The sequence below is a fragment of the Ctenocephalides felis genome, unplaced genomic scaffold (genome assembly GCF_003426905.1).
Source record: "Ctenocephalides felis isolate EL2017-DRISC unplaced genomic scaffold, ASM342690v1 CF-g0.4_SCAFFOLD_01604, whole genome shotgun sequence".
Taxonomy (NCBI): Eukaryota; Metazoa; Arthropoda; class Insecta; order Siphonaptera; family Pulicidae; genus Ctenocephalides; species Ctenocephalides felis.
In genome coordinates this window covers 19348423-19363465 of record NW_020537758.1, presented here as the reverse complement: position 1 = coordinate 19363465, position 15043 = coordinate 19348423, and the positions used below count along the sequence as shown (strand labels likewise).

The 15043-nt window shown below is 26.8% G+C and overlaps 1 pseudogene; it reads right to left on the bottom strand.

Annotated features, from left to right (window-relative positions):
* Positions 1–9462: 9462 nt before the first annotated feature.
* Positions 9463–14171, bottom strand: LOC113373487 (annotated as a pseudogene).
* Between the last annotated feature and the right edge of the window lie 872 nt (positions 14172–15043).

Below are 15043 nucleotides of genomic sequence, written 5' to 3'. Positions count from 1 at the left end.
GCTCCAGTGTAAAATACGTTCATTATATTTAAATTTGTATTTTTTATTACCTTTTTAATTGATTTATATAATATTTGAATTTTAATTTTATTATGAATATTTTAAAGAAAAAATTTGTTCAGAAATGCATAAAAAAATCTTGTTGCTTAATGTGCTGAGAACAATTTAAGTATGCAAAATTTTTAATGAAGTTATGTAACTATCTGTTGCTGAAATAATTTAATATAATTTTAACAATATAAAAATAATGATTTTATAATATGTATGAAAATAAAATCGATTTTGGTAACTAATTTTTTATAATAAAAAACTAATATACGAATATTTGAAAAAAATAATATAGGTGCATATTATAGTTTCAACATGATATTTTAAAATTGAGTAAAATGTATTTTAAAAAAATCTAAAATAGTAGTCAATGGTTTTAACCTTATGTTTTCAACTTGAGTAAAATTTGTATAAAAAAGTTAATAATTTAATTTAAAATTTTTCGAATCCATTGAGCTTGGAGTAGGTACCAACAAAAAATTAGATTCAATTCGGTCGAGTAAACTCTTATGCAAAATCTGGAGATATTTTAACTTATTCATTTAACCGTGATTATCAATTACAAAACTTTTTATTTGAGATGTGGCATTTAATATCCAAATATGATTCGATCCCATCGACAATCTCTCGACTGACTTGTTTTTAGTGTGTCCAACAGGTTGACCCTGGCGATACCTTATACACATTCTTCTGCTCTCGTAAAAACTCCATAAACAGAATTGATTGCCAATGAACTTGATCCATATTATTGGGATTACATAATTTTGCATATTTACGATTAATAAAATCTTTCAACTTTTTACTAGTGCTTACATTATCCTTACTCTGCAACAGAGATGAAATTTAAATTCAAATCTATTGCTATATTTTTCACTCTTTTTTCCTTTGCCTTTTGCGAAAAATCTCAAACAAATGTATTTTGTATTTAAAGTAGAAGTAACACTGGCTTATTCTGCTATTGTCATTTACTTGTCATATGTAATTTAACTGTATTATCTTTAAATTTACTAGATGTCGACTAAACCTTATTGAAAATTATATGAAAAATTAAAAAAAACTGAGATTAATTTTTAAAAGCTGCAATATAGCTTTTGAAATACTATTGCTAAAAAAGGATCTATTTATAATGAGTCAGTCTACAAATCAATTATTTCATAGTGAAACTTGTAGATAGTTGCAAATCCCAAAAATATTAAAATTTTATATTAATTTATACTTGAAATTCACTGTTACAGTTAGTAGGATTAAAAGTCTACATTGGTTAGGATTTTACATACAGTAGGATTTATAATACATATTATATTAAGAACATTCATATACATATAGTATATAAAATGAATATACCAACAGGTAACTCTCAAATAAAATTTCATAATAAATCGTAAATTGCCTTGGTTGTATTCGGTTTTTCATGTGGTTGTTATTAAAATTCCATATCATTACAGAATAATCTATTATTTTCATTTGATTATTGTAGTTAATATTTGTCTTATTAACAAAATGATGCCAATATTTATTACTATTCATATAAGGATCTTGATTTTTGAGTATCAGAGAAATTTATTTGGTCCTTAAATTATTTGTCAATATTATTTAATTTATTGTTTTATACTCTATATAAAATATATTAAAAATCAAGTCAGAAAATCAAAGTCAAAATCAATGCTTGGTTGTATTCTTTTCTTTCACGTGGTTGTCATTAAAACTTTATATCATAATAGAATAATCTTTTCTTTTATTTGATTATTGAGGTTAATATTTGTCTTATTAACTAGCTAATGCCAATATTTGTTATCATTCATTCATATTTGGATCTCAATTTTTGAATATCAGAAAAATTTATTTGGTCCATGAATTATTTGTCGATAAAATTTTATTTATTGCTCTATAGTCTATATGAAATATATCTAACTTCAAATCAGTAATGTATTTTGTATTTTACCTTACTTAATTCATTTTTATGAAAATATGTATGTAATTTACAGGCCCAAAAATGCTATCAAGAATAAAATATTATTATGTAAGAGAAGTCATATATGAAGTATTTTTAAACCTGGCAGTAAAAGCTTATCAGAAAAATAATACCAATTTTAAAAAGGCTTAGCTATTATTACAAATAAATTAATAATTTTTGTTCAATGCAACTAACAATAATAACCTCTTCTGGGCCTCATTTCTAGAATTTCCTATAGAACTCCTAAATTTCCATGCTTTTGGCTTTAAATTAATATTTTCCAATATCACTACTTACATTTAACAAATTAAATCATTTTTAAATCTATTTTTACATTATTTTGAGAATTACTCACCCTGTGTCGTATACAGGAGCACTATGCAGAAAATCCGGGAAAGCGACATGACGTCACAGGCTTTTCCGAAATGGCCGCCAACGATATGCCGGTTCGGGAAAAATTAATTCTTTTTTAAACAAAAAAAAAAAATAATAAAAAATAAAAAAAATAACACACTGGATTAACTTGTCGTTTAATGAATATGGTTAAAAATTTTGTGCTCTTAAATGATACTCGTTATATATTGGAATGTTTGGACATAGTGGTGATTAATTAAACGTTTCTGGAAAAAATATTTGATTTATTTAAATTTGTATGTATAGATGATATATATATATATATATATATATATATATATATAGGTACGTATATAAGTTAAATGTGCATATATGACTTTGTATAAGAAGCACGTGTTGTGTCCTTAAATTTTTGCAAAAATATGATTGTATTATTGTATAATGAACATTAATTTATATTTGATTACAAAATGCAACAAATAGTCTAAGCGTAATTTTTGCTAAATAATTTGTGACATATGCGCCTGTTGCTCAATATATGAATTTGATGATGTTACAGTATGAGGGTTGAAAATTTAATTTTTATTCACTTATGAATAATAACTTTATATTTTTTAATTTTAGAAAACTGATCTCAGAATATATTATTTTGAAAATGATATTGATAACATGAAGTTTTATTTATTTTTTAAATCATTGTGAATCAAATTATTAATATGCAATTCAATTTTGAATAACTTTTCGAACACCACTTAACATTTACAAAACAATTATTATTAATTTACCGATTTTTTAAATAAATAGTTTATTTGCCAAAAATTCACTATGGATTTAAATTTCACAAAACATAAATCATTTTATTAAAAACATTTCATAAAACTATATTTTTCAAAAATCAAAAACAGTCCAGTGTGCGTACATGGCAAAGTCCGGTGTCAGACTGATTCTGAAGAAGATCGGGCATGCGCGCGTGAAAGTGCCAGATTTGAAATTGCCGGGAAGGGGACGTTCAACCAATTGTAATTTGGGGAAAATTCTCATTGGTCCCTGTACGGGCTTGTATTCCCGGTTTTGATACATTTTCCTTTAACACCCCCGCGCTTTTCATATTTTCCGCGCGCAAGCGTAAATGTTGGTGTTGTACGCGACGAATTTTGATGAAGAGAAATATAGAGCTGGTGCACACTTTTGTAAACTATGTATAATATTTTTTTTATAGATTTGCAAAATTTTCCTAAAATCTAGTATTAAAATTAGTAAATTTTCATGTAAATTAAAAACTACTATTTGGAAAACTTTCCAACTTTTACTAGCTTTGGAAAACTTTCATGTTCTGAAAATTATTGGTTCACAGGTTACTTTTTAAATTAATTTTTATAAATTTTAGTAATAATAATGAAAAAAATGTCATGCAAGTCAAAGACAATGCTCTATGAACCATTATGTTTTGCAAATTATTAGTTTAAAATATGTTACCAAACCCAGACCAAAAGCAAATACTTACTTCCTTAAGTTAAGGAAATTATTTATTTTTTATCTAAAGAATATTTTTCTCATTTTTATGGCCTTGTTTTCCTAAATATCAAAAAGTTAATCCAATAAATCGACTTTTTTCATTATTATCGAAATTAAAACCCAAAGTGCAGATATTCCAAGAATAGATTCTATATATAAAATTCCAAGCGCCTACGTCTAACATGAATGTCACTATTTTATAATGCAATTTTTTTCTTAAATGTAATTTTGTTTTTATAAAATATAGCTCATTTTTTAAATTACTGTTCAATAATGCTTCTTAATAAATTAATTTGTTCAATAATGCTCCTTATTTTTCAAGTAAAGAATTCCGTACCACCCAAACTAATATTTCTTACACAATTTGAGCGATTTAATTTTAAATTCAATTACCACTTTTTCAAAATATAATATTTTATATTTGCTGTCTAATCATTTCTGTAAAAAATCCGAGTTTTTTATTATTTCAAGTATTAGTGGCATAATTGTAAAAATGAACTATAAGATTACCTAAATACTAATACCTGAATACTAATATACATAATAAATACGTTATAAAACCAACAATAGGCTTATACTTAATTATACAAATTTTAAGTTATTCAATCAATAATAATTTCATCTACTCGAAAAAATAGAGATTTTCATTACAGAATCTGTAATTTATTTTACATGTTACTAGATCTTACCTATTTTGTAAAATTTTATTCAGTATTTTAAATCAATATATGTTTAAATAAATTTATATTTACTTATTATACTTACATAATTTTTGTATTTTTTATAATAATACACATTCCATCAGACCTCTGATTATGTGATGTTTTTATACTCGTACCATCTGCTCATTCTTATAATCCGCTTAATTAAATGTATGATTAATAAATTATACAGTTTTTTCACGAAATTTTAACTTTTATCTTATCTTTCTGTAGAAAGTAATATAATTGCGCATCAATTTCATATGAACAGTTCTTTTGTGTAATAAATTTATTGATAAACAAAATAGATTATTTTAATAAAATTATAATCTGTTATACAATCACTTTTGAAACATCACTCTGAATAAATAATATTAGGAAGTACTATTTATTAAATGCAGAAGGCTGAGTATAAATTTAGGAAGTTAAAAAATTAAATTTTAAGATAAAATTTAATTTAAAATAAATTTTAAAGATAGCTAAAAGATCTGCACAGACAGGTATTTTTTAAAAAGTTACTTTTTTCGTGCTATTTGATATTTCAGATTTTTTAAATAGAATGAGAATAAAATATTGTAATTTACTCAATGGTACATATTTTGCTAAATTATTTTTTAAGAAATCTCTAAATAATAAGCTTAAATAAGTACAGAAAATGTCAGCTAATTAATTAATATACCTTTCACACCTAATCCACATCTAAATCTTTATAAAAAATTATGTAATTAAAAATTAGTAGGAATTAATATAAATTGAAACAAATCTTAAATATTATTCAACTGCCTTATACATTTTTTTTAATATCTTGCAGGTGTTTCTCCGATTTTATGAAGTCTACAGTATTATAGTGGTCAGTGCAATTTATTTCAAGTTTTGAATATTTACTAATAATTTTTCAATGTATAATTTTCATAGTGCTTATATATTATATTAGTGCAGTGAAGTGTACAAAATGTGAGGACGAAAACCTCGAAGATCCTGATTAGCCTTCTTCTGGAAGTCCTGAGGTAAATTTTTTTTTCAATTAATTATTTTCAGAATTTATCACAATTTTTTATGTTTAATAAATATTATTTTATGTAGACAACAATTTGGTAATCGAGATGTTCCAGAAGAATTCGAGCTTGTTTGGTGAGTACTTTTAAATTCTATGCATGTTCAGTGTTAGAATATAAAATAATTAAAATATAAATCAAAATTCTTAAAATAATAATCGAATTGAACTTATTTACGATCATGCTGAGTTGTAAGAGTCATTCATTTTTCTCTCATACATATTTTCTATTTATTGTATTTTTGTTTTGTATTTTTTCTTTTTTCGCACATATCAATTTTGTAAATAAGGCATTAAAGTCCTTATTAACAAAACATAAATTGTAACAAAAAAAAAAATACATATTTTCTTTTCAATATTAATATATTCAATTAATATATTTATGTGAAAAGATTTTAAAATGTAATGGAATTATGCCAATTATTTTTTATATTATATTATCAAATTATTTTCATGAATTAATTTATTTTATATTATGAAAATTATTATTCAACAAGTGCTGGTTTATATTAAGATTCAGTACATATTCGGAAATAATTTGAATAGAGCCTATGATAAGCAAATAATCTACTTCAGAGTTTTATCCATACATGCAATATAAATTATTTCTTATGTATTTATTGAATTTTCCAATTATTTATTCTTCTATTTTCTATTATTATCAGAAATGGATTTGCTTCTCTACTTGTTATGTTAGTCCTAAAATAATAATAGTCTTTGAAAAGCAATGTTGGTACGGAACCTAATCATACGTATTTTTAAAACGATACTAAATTTTGAAATTATTAGTTTAAATTTAAATTATTTATATTTTTCTTCAATATTACCAAATAATTTGAACAAGTTTGAAAATAAAAGCTGCGGCATCTCTGAAGAAGCAAAACATATAACGTACACCTGTTGCAAGTTTGTTCGGATCTCCAATTTGTAATGATTCTTACATTATTAATTTATCTTATTTCTTATTATATGATTATTATTTATTCAAATTGCTCAAGCTTTCGTATTTTCAAACCTTTGCAAACATTATTGGCAATAACATGTCTAACCCACACAGCCTCAAATATTCTGAGGTAATAGATGCAGAATTCTGAAAGGTTTGCAGATGTAGATCAAATTAGGTATATTTATGGTATAGATCCAGAAATTACTTAAACTTCACAAAACGATACACCAAAAAGGTAACTTAATCATGTATCATATTCTGAATGAATGAGCTAAGAAATAAAGATAATAAAGTATCTACTAAAATAAACACTGGCTAAATGATAATGCCTTTATAATGAGTTCCTCAGTTCAAATTGTTTGTAGAACATTCTTGTAATTTACATTCAACAAAATTTTAATTTAAAAATATATATTGATAAGATAATACTTTGTAAATATATGGACTATGATTTTGTCAGCTCTATAAAATGATTCCCACTTGCAATCAGATAAAAAATGAAAACAAATAAATAAAAAATATTGAGTTCAAGACACCTCTTCCTTATAATCACTTAAAAATATTGCTTTTAACATCGATGCACATATAATTTTGTTTCAGATTATTACATCACGTAAAATTATAAATAATGTTTAATACATATTTTTTAGTAAATTTTAGTATATATTACAATCTACCAAACATGCCAACTTTTGTCTTCAGTATCGAATGTTATACCGCATTTTCGATATTGTTCTTTTAATGCATGATAAAAAGGGTAGAAATCAATAATATTGGTCTTTAGATGTTTTGTATGACCATGCACTGCTGAAGATCTTAATGGAATCACTCGAGCTCCTTCCTGAAATAATATATTTATTATTATTTATTTGGACTTTCATTGAAAATTACTGATTTTGATGGCAATGATAAAACATCCACAATATGGTTAATTGAAAATTTACTAATTTAGTATTGTGTGTTGAAATTAGACTATTTTAAGCTGCTTTGCTGTAAACAAGTTGCAGCCATATTGGCATCGAGAAAAACTTCACAACAAAAACAAATTTATCGATTACCATTTTTTGGTATATAAATTCATTCAAATGCGTCCAATAAGCCCAGCAAAGTCGAATTCTACAATGAATCTACTCTATTATTCTATTGTTAATAATAGCTCCTTTATTATATTGCTTACTTCTTCAGCAATTCCCATTTCAACAATTGCTCCTCGTTTCCTGTCACCTCTTTTTGCCCGAATGTCAAGAGGTTCATAAGACAAAAATAAGGCATCAAAGGCACCAATATGGGCCACCGGCTCACCTGAACCATCGCCAGAACGAGGGCCAAAATATGACATGGGAGGTTCAGCTAACAAGGGATACTTTTTTCGGATCTGTATATTAGAAAGAATTTAAGGAGGATTGAAAAAATACATATTTTTATATGATATTTATAATAACTGCACTGGCTAATAATTCTTGTCTAAAAGTTCAATACTATAGGAGTTGTCTTACCACAAGATAATGTAAGACAGGTTCTTGTGAATCAATGCAAGATGTGACAAAACGTGGGAACTTGAACCCATATAGCAAATATTTTGGAAATCTATTTTATAAATTATTTTAACATTTTATTTCCTTCTAACATGAAGAAAACATGCTTTATGATCAAAAACTGTCACAAATATTACGAAACTTGTAGCTCTAACTGTAGTAGCTTGTAGCTCATTCCACTTAAAAATTCTACCACTAAAATTTATTTATTCATTCTGATATTTTGTATATTTTAAATAAGTCAGTTTTACCGTTTCTTCTCTCCATTGCTGATATTTCAGAGCAGCCTCTTCTTGTAATGCACGATTATCCATAATGTTTCAAAATTCCATAAATAATAATACCTCTACAAAAATATTTTTACAAAACAAAAATCTAACAAAAATTTAATATTTCTACGTCAAACTTGATTCAAAAATACATAATGAAATAAAACAATGACGATTTTGTTTATGCATACGATTTATTTGAGATCTGGATGATAAATTAAAAAAATGTTTATAATTGATTATTTACTTGTAGATAATTATTGTTATATTTGATAAATATTAAATATACATCGACTAGTTTAGAAACGTGTATGAAATGTATATTTGAAAATTTGAGCTTTATGGATAAAATACTAATATTTTATATTTTTATTAAAGAACTAATAAAAGTGAGGTAAACAGATATTTGAGTAATATTTTAAATTGGTATATATAACTTCAGTATATATTATATATTCAGAACATTTTTTTGAAGCAAAGCTATTGCTTTTTGATGATTGAGATTCTTATCATTATTATTTATTATAAATATGCTTAATTTACCATAGAGTTGTAGTACATTTTATATAATTCTAAAATTAAGTGAATGAATATGATAATTATATACAAATGATTTTTTGAAATGATTTTCAATGCTTGATATTTTGGGAATCATTTAGCACAACTAGTGCAAGCTGAGATAAAATGATAATATTTGATTACAAAACTTAATATTAAATATTATATGAGTTTATTTTAAATTATTAATTTAATTAATTATGCCAATATATCAAATTTTCACTCCATTAAACTTAAGAGGAGAGAACTTTTGTTAGATTTTACTGGCTTTCACTAGTTGGATTCCTGAACAACCAAATAAGAACATTAATTATTGTTATATTGCATTTTAAAATAAATTTAATTTGGAAATTTCTTAAAGTAAATTGTCAGTTTATGTTCGACTATATTTATAATCTCCAAAAGAACCCCATATTAAATCTTTGGACATGATACTACTCAGTTAATCAGTTTTTCCAAAAACAAGGAAATGTTCGTTTTTCTTTTCAATTTGATGAAAAATTCTTATCTTTCGATTTCCTTTTTTTATTATTTAATTGCATTCTTGTCGTTGGTGGTAGTTATACAAGTTTTACATTTAACGTAGCAGACACCAATGATAAACACAGTGACATCTTTCAATTTTCTCCTCAACAACCGTATTGTAGCCACGACCACAACACAAATGGTGGCAACTGCCAACACTAAGTCCTGTAACACCCACCGAACAGGTCCTGGAAAAGGATATAATATAATAAGAATATATTAAAAATATTTCAATCACTTTGGAAAATGTTTTTCATAAGGCAAATAACAAATTTAGACCAAAATCTCAAAAGAAAACATATTATAGTACTAATTATTTCAACCTCTCAATCCTTCTATATGATCATATAATAAATATCTAATTTACCTTCCTTTGGTACCAAAACTTCCTGCAGATAAATCTTCCTCACAATAATCAGGACTTTTTGTCAAATAAATAAGTTGATTAGACATCGGCGCTGTAACTACAGGTGCCACACCAGATAACTGTGTAGCTGAAATATAAATTTCATCTAAATTCAAATTCGAATTAATATTGTTTAATAATGTTACCTACTTGTTCCCAATCGACGTGGAGCAACTTCGACAGCCTGATCCATTTTCCTCAAGAGCTTTTGACCGGTGACTGTTAAAGCTTCCAGAGCTTTCCAACATGTTTTCACACTACAAGAACCGGACACTCCATGACATTTACAAGTTATTGCTTGAGATTGCTGAACAACCTAAATTAAAAATAAATTATATTGATTTTTATAGTGAATATAACTTGAATTACAATGAATTACTTTTCGGCCTATCCTGTTGTTATGAAGATTCATTGCAGCTAGCCTTGTGTGAAATTTGATCATGTCGGGATCTGTTGTAATTTCGTTTTTTGGCGATCGTTTTATTATTAGCATTTTTAGTTGCTTGGTCGAACAATTTATTTTGGGCAGCAGTTTCCTCATCAGTCATTTTGCCAAATCTGGAGTAATAAATGTAATATATATATAAAATTAAATTAATAATGTAAAATGGTTGAGCGTATAATTTAAGCTCAAAATTTGGCAAAAAGTTGATTTTGGCTGACAACATAAAATTAGCAAAACAGATTTTCTGGCTAAAACTTTACTTGTAAAATTTAACTTACTTGTCTTTAAACGGCGTAGATTTACCATCTTTCAACTTCCTCTGCCTCCTCCTCCGAGTCTTCTTTTCATGAAGAACACTTGCAGTAACATGAGTTCTTTCCGTGGCATCTAAAAATCTTTTGGCAAACAAAGATCCCCAACGAACATTGTCAGAACAACCGCCCCATTTAAAATTACCACCTGGTGGTTCACCTGGAGGTGGTGCACAGGAGCAGTGAAAAGCTCTCCTGCGGCGCAGGCACGAGCTATGGCTAATGTAACTGCTGCTGAACCTAGGCGTACATGAATGCCTGCTCCCTTGTACCTAGAAGATAAAAAATTAGAAAAATTTGATTTAGATTTCCAAAATTCTGATAGTTTCTAAATTAATAAAATATAACGCTACCGAGTCTTCAAACAATTTCTTGAATTTCTAACACTACAGCATTGAAAAGATTCCACGTAGATGTTTTTGCTCTAGGTATTCAACATAACAATATAATTTGAAATTAAATAGGATTGAATAGTAATTTCACAAGCGTGGAATAATTATAAATAAATTATTTATTATGTAATATTACTACCTACAAGTGTACAAAAATTTTCCATTCTGGTATCATCTACTTGTCTATTTACCTATATCACCACGCTAGCAATTTCATTAATAATAAACAAGATAGCTCTCTCGCCAAGTTTTTGTAGAATTAGTAGGATAAACTATCAAAAATTCATGAAAAACCATTTTTCAAGAGAAAGGTCTTGGTAACTTAAGCAGCTGTGAAAATTGCTTCTCTGCATGAAAAATGATTTTACTATAAAAAATGTAGAAATGTTCGAGCAAGTGTTTGGAACAATTTGGTAAAAGTTGATGTGGAAAAGTGAAATAAAAATAAATAATAATCGTCACTAATAACAAGTTTGCCACGTTCCAAATGGTGAACCAAAATTTATATTGTCACTAAATAGTTATTCAAAAATCTGTATTTAGCACAATCTATCAACTACATTTATCGGTTTCATACATATGTATATATATATATATATATATATATATATATATATATATAGTGTTATATATACTACTACCCAAGTTTCTTAAATTAGCCTACGCCTTCTTTTATATTTTGCTGAGGCAGTTAATTAAATAAAAATGTGAATTTATAGCCATCGATCATTGTTTTCTTAATAACCTTCTTTCATATTATACGTCTTTAAAACTTTGTGTGTAACATGATTTAATATTTAATTCATTCAAAAGTTTTTCAGACTATCATTTATAACAATTTTTACGTCTGCAACAAGCCACCTTGCATCACATGCAACTTTAGTTAAGCTTTTAAATATGTTCTGCATGGAAGTAATGAATAGTTGGGAAGGCTGGTGGAAAATTAGCTAAGAAATAAAAACTACAGAAATAAAATATTGTTAATACAGTTATATTGGATAATTTCTCAATATAAATTATGCAAGGTATCATGTTGCAAAATTATGGAATTAACCTCATAATTCTAAAAAAAGACTTTTTGTTGTGTTCCTCTTTTAATTGAAACTATTTAGAAGTGTTATCGATTCAGCGTTTTTTGTTTTTTGATATGTTATGATTTTTGACCTCTATTGTACGTTTAAGGTTGTTTCCAATATTTCATTTTTCGAAATATTAATTTTGTTTTGTTATTAATGGATACAGAAAGAGCTACAAAACTGTAAAACATGATACTATTCTCAATTTATATAAATAAAATTCGTAAATAGATGGTTTGGGCTTTTTCTTCTATGCTGGCATACCATAGAATAATAAATTTGTATCTTGATTATGCTTACAATGTTTGCACAAATTCCGTGTGGGATATATACTTTTAGAATATATTATGTAAAAACTGTCCAAGTGAACATGTCACTATAATTGCAGTATATCGCATAATTTATATCTAAGCATGTATAGACAATCATAGGCCTGTGGCCAAAAACCAACTTAACTAGGCGGAATTGTTTTTCCACTGATATTTTTAACTTCCCGTAGGTAAGTTATTGTAATCATCCAAAAATCGAAATTGAAAATTTTTGTATTTCTCGACGTTTTGAAGTTTCTGAACATTTTGGCATACCTCAGAAAAATGGATGTATGAGTGTGTGTGTGTTTTGTGTGTCCGCATTTTTGAGTTTATGATTTTACACATTCTGCATGTCAATGCTAACCAGAACAAGTAATATATTTTTTCAAATCAGTGTTTATTCCGACATTTCTAAATTTATATATGTGATCAAAAACTTTTCCGCAAACCACGTGTATCCCTAGTGTAAAATATATAATAAACTTTGGAAATTTATCACAGTTTATTCTGCCCGAAGGTACATATTTGCACCATCTGCATATGTGGGAGTGTTTATGCAATAACCGACTCAAAATGTTGTATGTTGCTGGATATTGTATTTATATTATCGCAAGCAAAAATCTCTCACAAGCATTAAGTTTGAAACTAAGAAATTCTTGCTCCAGTTCACACCGAAGATATATGACTAAAAAAAGAAAAAGGGAGAAAAATAATTGAAATTTAAGTATATCACCGGAAAAATGACTAATTAATTTGCGAGAATTTGGAAAGTGATTTTATTCTTGGAATAAGGTTTCAGATTGACTACAAATCATAATATGTTCTTTCCTGTCTTTTATCACTTAGTACTTTGATGCAGTAATTAAATATTTGTTAAAATTACTGTTTTTTTAAATACTACTATGCATAATAATGCTTAATCATAAATGAAGTTTTTGTTGATGTTTTTTCCAAATTAATGCTAATATTATTACTTCAAAAAAAATGTTATTATGCTAGATAATAGATGCATTTTATAAATCTTGTTTTATACACTGATTTCATTGTTTAATTTCAGATTTTTCAATCTTTTGTTTAATTATATTAATAATGTGAAAAAATATTTCACATTTAAGAAAAAAAAAACTTATGTTCAAACGTTCAATGCAACTAAAATATTTGAATTTTACATATTGATACAAAGGTTTTTAAATTATTATTTTATCATTTAACTATGTTCATTAAAGAAATATATTAATACATTAGGCATTTTTTAATTTTTACATCTCTGTCAAGGTAAAAGTTCAGTTGGTTCTTTATACCTCACCTAGGTGTAATAACGTTTACTTAAAAAATCATATTAACGTTTCGTAAACCGAGCAACAGTGCTCACAACCGAAAAAACTAACAAGGGAAGAAAATACATTTTCTATGAGTTTTCAAACGTTGCCGTTTTTCTCCCGATGGCAACGTCGAAAAAATCAAAGTGGTGAATGGTTTAACATCTTTTTCCCTCTACTCTCAAATATTGTTGTTCAAAAATTCTTAACTTTACTGATTTTTAAAATGGCGGTGTAAAAGACCTTTTACCCGCCCGCCTACCCTATTTTATTTATACTTTACCTCTAGCAAGATCAGGTCCTAGAACAGGAGCATTAAGAGCACTGGAGCAATTCCATCTCCTATCCTCCAAAAGTGTAGAGCAGGCTTCCAATGTCAAGTGGGCCGCTCTGGCCACATGGGGCATTGTGTCCAGGGCAGCTAGGCAGAGAGCGGTCTGACGCGGCGACATGCCAAGGCCTGCCTGCAGGCCGAACCCTCATCGAAAGATTCGGGGGAAAAATGTTTCAAACCTCTGGTAAAAGATAGTAGGAATTAGTATAAAAAAAATTATTAACTAATTTAGTTTTTATAGATTTATTTCATAGTCATTACAATCGAGACATGAAAATAGAGTTATTAAAAAAATAATAAATTCTGCTAAACAAAATTTGTTAATTAAAATTTCTATAAAATATCTGATAATTAGATGTACATATGACGTAAACGATTATTTTTAACCGCAAAATAATTTTGTTTCAACTTTCTTTATTGGTTCTACAAGGCTGCTGGTCCAGCCTTTCCAAAAATTCTTCCGTCAATACAAATGAGATGTTTTGTGAATCATTCAAATCAGACGGTTCTCTTAAAAACTGAATTGCCATTTTTGCACTTTTTTACACCGCAGCTTAAAATTGGCTGGATCTGCCTATGCCCAAAACTAAGCAGCACGTTTCCCATCAGTAGGAATCAAATATTTTTTAAATCAATTAAATCGGTTGATCCGTGCTCCGGAAATTACGAACAAAAATTGTATCCGCATACATATACATTCATTTTTAGTAAGGACTAGAAAGGTAAATTTATGTAAAAAATCTATTTAGATTTTTTTGCGATTACTATAACTTACATTAACAATAAATAAGTAAAAATTATAAAATGTTAAATATACTTGAATCTACATTCTTCTTTATTGAACATACGCCTAAAACTAAAAAGCCAGATATCCAAGAAATTTTTACTATCTATGAAAGTAGAACTCTTACTGTTTCTGTGGGTTAATTCATGGTTGCTGAGATTAAAATTATATTTAAATTTTAGATACAAGATTAAATTTAGTAATTA